Raw genomic sequence first — 4417 nt, forward strand, 5'->3', positions numbered from 1 at the left:
CCATTTGTTTGTATCCTCTTATTTCATTGAGCAATGGTTTGTAGTTCTCCTTGAAGAGGTCCTTCACATCCCTTGTAAGTTGCATTCCTAGGTATTTTATTCTCTTTGTAGCAATTGTGAATGGGAGTTCACTCATGATTTGGTTGTTTGTCTGTTAATGGTGTATAGGAATGCTTGTGATTTTTGCACATTGATTTTGTATCTGGAGACTTTGCAGAAGTTGCTTATCAGCTTAAGGAGATTTTGGGCTGACACAATGGGGTTTTCTAAATATACAATCATGTCATCTACAAACAGGGACAATTTGACTTCCTCTTTTCCTAATTGAATACCTTTTATTTCTTTCTCTTGCCTGGTTGCCCTGGCCAGAACTTCCAACACTATGTTGAATAGGAGTAGTGAGGGAGGGCATCCTTGTCTTGTGCCAGTTTTCAAAGGGAATGCTTCCAGTTTTTGCCCATTCAGTATGATATTGGCTGTGGGTTTGTCATAAATAGCTCTTATTATTTTGAGATATGTTCCATCAATACCTAGTTTATTGAGAGTTTTTAGCATGAAGGGCTGTTGAATTTTGTCAAAGGCCTTTTCTGCATTTATTGAGATACTCATGTGGTTTTTGTCATTGGTTCTGTTTATGTGATGGATTACGTTTATTGATTTGCGTTTTTTGTTTTTGTTTTTTTTTTTTGAGACGGAGTCTTGCTTTGTCGCCCAGGCTGGAGTGCAGTGGCACGATCTCGCCTCACTGCAAGCTCCGCCTCCCAGGTTCACGCCATTCTCTGGCCTCAGCCTCCCGAGTAGCTGGGACTACATGCGCCCGCCACTGTACCTGGCTAATATTTTCTATTTTTAGTAGAGATGGGGTTTCACCATGTTAGCCAGGATGGTCTCAATCTCCTGACCTCAGGATCCGCCCCCCTCGGCCTCCCAAAGTGCTGATTACAGGCGTGAGCCACTGTGCCCAGCGATTTGCGTATGTTGAACCAGCCTTGCATCCCAGGGATGAAGGTGACTTGATTGTGGTGGATAAGCTTTTTGATGTGCTGCTGGATTCAGTTTGTCAGTATTTTATTGAGGATTTTCGCATCGATGTTCATCAGGGATATTGGTCTAAAATTCTTTTTTTGTTGTGTCTCTGCCAGGCTTTTGGTATCAGGATGATGTTGGCCTCATAAAATGATTAGGGAGGATTCCCTCTTTGACTGGAATAGTTTCAGAAGGAATGGTACCAGCTCCTCTTTGTACCTCTGGAAGAATCTGGCTGTGAATCCGTCTGGTCCTGGACTTTTTTTGGTTGGTAGGCTATTAATTATTGCCTCAATTTTAGAGCCTGTTACTGGTCTATTCAGAGATGCAACTGCTTCCTGGTTTAGTCTTGGGAGGGTGTATGTGTCCAGGAATTTATCCGTTTCTTCTAGATTTTCTAGTTTATTTGTGTAGCGGTGTTTATAGTATTCTCTGTGGGATTGGTGGTGATATCCCCTTTATCATTTTTTATTGCATCTATTTGATTCTTCTCTCTTTTCTTCTTTATTAGTCTTGCTAGCTGTCTATCAATTTTGTTGATCTTTAAAAAAAAAACGGCTCCTGGATTCACTGATTTTTTTAAGGGTTTTTTGTGTCTGTACCTCTTTCAGTTCTGATCTGATCTTAGTTATTTCTTGTCTTCTGCTAGCTTTTTAATTTGTTTGCTCTTGCTTCTCTTGTTCTTTTAATTGTGATGTTAGGGTGTCAATTATAGATCTTTCTTGCTTTCTCTTGTGGGCATTTAGTGCTATAAATTTTCCTCTACACACTGCTTTATATGTGTCCTAGAGATTCTGGTACATTGTGTCTTTGTTCTCATTGGTTTCAAAGAACATCTTTATTTCTGCCTTCATTTTGTTATTTATCCAGTAGTCATTCAGGAGCAAGTTGTTCAGTTTCCATGCAGTTGAGTGGTTTTGAGTGAGTTTCTTAATCCTGAGTTCTAATTTGATTGCACTGTGGTCTGAGAGACAGATTGTTGTGATTTCTGTTTTTTTACATTTGCTGAGGAGTGCTTTACTTCCAATTATGTGTTCGATTTTAGAATAAGTGTGATGTGGTGCTGAGAAGAATGTATATTCTGTTGATTTGGTGTGGAGAGATCTGTAGATGTCTATTAGGTGCACTTGGTGCAGAGCTGAGTTCAAGTCCTGGATATCCTTGTTAACCTTCTGTCTCATTGATCTGTCTAGTATTGACAGTAGGGTGTTAAAGTCTCCCATTATTATTGTGTGGGAGTCTAGGTCTCTTTGTAGGTCTCTAAGGACTTGCTTTATGAATCTGGGTGCCCCTGTATTGGGTGCATATATACATATTTAGGATAGTTAGCTCTTCTTGTTGTATTGATCCCTTTACCATTATGTAATGGCCTTCTTTATCTCTTTTGATCTGTGTTGGTTTAAAGTCTGTTTTGTCAGAGACTAGGATTGCAATCCCTGTTTTTTTTTTTTTTTTTTTGCTTTCCATTTGCTTCATAGATCTTCCTCCATCCCTTTATTTTGAGCCTATGTGCATCTTTGCACATGAGATGGGTCTCCAGAGTACAGCACACTGATGGGTCTTGACTCTTTATCCAATTTGCCAGTCTGTGTCTTTTAATTGGGGCATTTAGCCCATTTACATTTAAGGTTAATATTGGTATGTGTGAATTTGATCCTGTCATTATGATGTTCACTGGTTATTTTGCCCATTAATTGATGTGTTTTCTTCATAGCATCAATGGTCTTTACAATTTGGCATGTTTTTGCAGTGGCTGGTACCAGTTGTTTCTTTCCATGTTTGGTGCTTCCTTCAGGAGCTCTTGTAAGGCAGGCCTGGTGGTGACAAAATCTCTCAGCATTTGCTTGTCTGTAAAGGATTTTATTTCTCCTTCACTTATGAAGCTTAGTTTGGCAGGATATGAAATTCTGGGTTGAAAATTCTTTTCTTTAAGAATGTTGAATATTGGCCCCCACTCTCTTCTTGCTCGTAGGGTTTCTGCAGAGAGATCCACTGTTAGTCTGATGGGCCTCCCTTTGTGGGTAACCCAACCTTTCTCTCTGGCTGCCCTTAACACTTTTTCCTTCATTTCAACCTTGGTGAATCTGACAATTATATGTCTTGGAGTTGCTCTTCTCATGGAGTATCTTTGTGGTATTCTGTGTATTTCCTGAATTTGAATGTTGGCCTGCCTTGCTAGGTTGGGGAAGTTCTCCTGGATATCCTGAACAGTGTTTTCCAACCTGGTTCCATTCTCCCCATCACTTTCAGGTATACCAATTAAATGTAGATTGGGTCTTTTCACATAGTCCCATATTTCTTGAAGGCTTTGTTCATTTCATTTTATTCCTTTTTCCTCTAACCTTGTCTTCTCACTTTATTTCATTAATTTGATCTTCAGTCACTGATACCCTTTCTTCCACTTGATCGAATCAGCTATTGAAGCTTGTGGATGCATCATGAAGTTCTTGTGCCATGGTTTTCAGCTCCATCAGGTCATTTAAGGTCTTCTCTACCCTGTTTGTTCTAGTTAGCCATTCGTCTAACCTTTTTTCAAGGGTTTTAGCTTCCTTGCTATGGGTTCAAACATCCTCCTTTAGCTCGGAGAAGTTTGTTGTTACTGACCTTCTGAACCTACTTCTGTCAACTCGTCAAAGTCATTCTCCGTCCAGCTTTGTTCCATTGCTGGCGAGGAGCTGCGATCCTTTGGAGGAGAAGAGGCACTCTGATTTTTAGAATTTTCAGCTTTTCTGCTGTGGTTTCTCCCCATCTTTGTGGTTTTGTCTACCTTTGGTCTTTGATGTTGGTGACCTACAGATGGGGTTTTGGTGTAGATGACGTTTTTGTTGATGTTGATGCTATTCCTTTATGTTTGTTAGTTTTCCTTCTAACAGTTAGGTCACTCAGCTGCAGGTCTGTTGGAGTTTGCTGGAGGTCTACTCCAGACCCTGTTTGCCTGGTTATTACCAGTGGAGGCTGCAGAACAGCAAATATTGCTGCCTGATCCTTCCTCTGGAAGCTTCATCCCAGAGGGGCACCCGCCTGTATGAGGTGTCTGTCAGCCCCTACTGGGAGGTGTCCCCCAGTTAGGCTACACGGGGGTCAGGGACCCTCTTGAGGAGGCAGTCTTCCATTTTTAGAGCTCAAATGCTGTGCTGGGAGAACCACTGCTCTCTTCAGAGCTGTCAGACAGGGACGTTTAAGTCTGCAGAAGTTGTCTGCTGCCTTTTGTTCAGCTATGCCCTGCCAACAGAGATGGAGTGTAGAGGCAGTAGGCCTTGTTGAGCTGTGGTGGGCTCTGCCCAGCCCGAGCTTCCCGGCCGCTTTGTTTACCTACTCAAGCCTTAGCAATGGCTACGCCCCTCCCCCTGCCCGGCTGCAGCCTCGCCGGCCGATCTCAGACTGCTGTGCT

The sequence above is a fragment of the Hylobates moloch genome, unplaced genomic scaffold (genome assembly GCF_009828535.3).
Source record: "Hylobates moloch isolate HMO894 unplaced genomic scaffold, HMol_V3 SCAFFOLD_53, whole genome shotgun sequence".
Lineage (NCBI taxonomy): Eukaryota > Metazoa > Chordata > Mammalia > Primates > Hylobatidae > Hylobates > Hylobates moloch.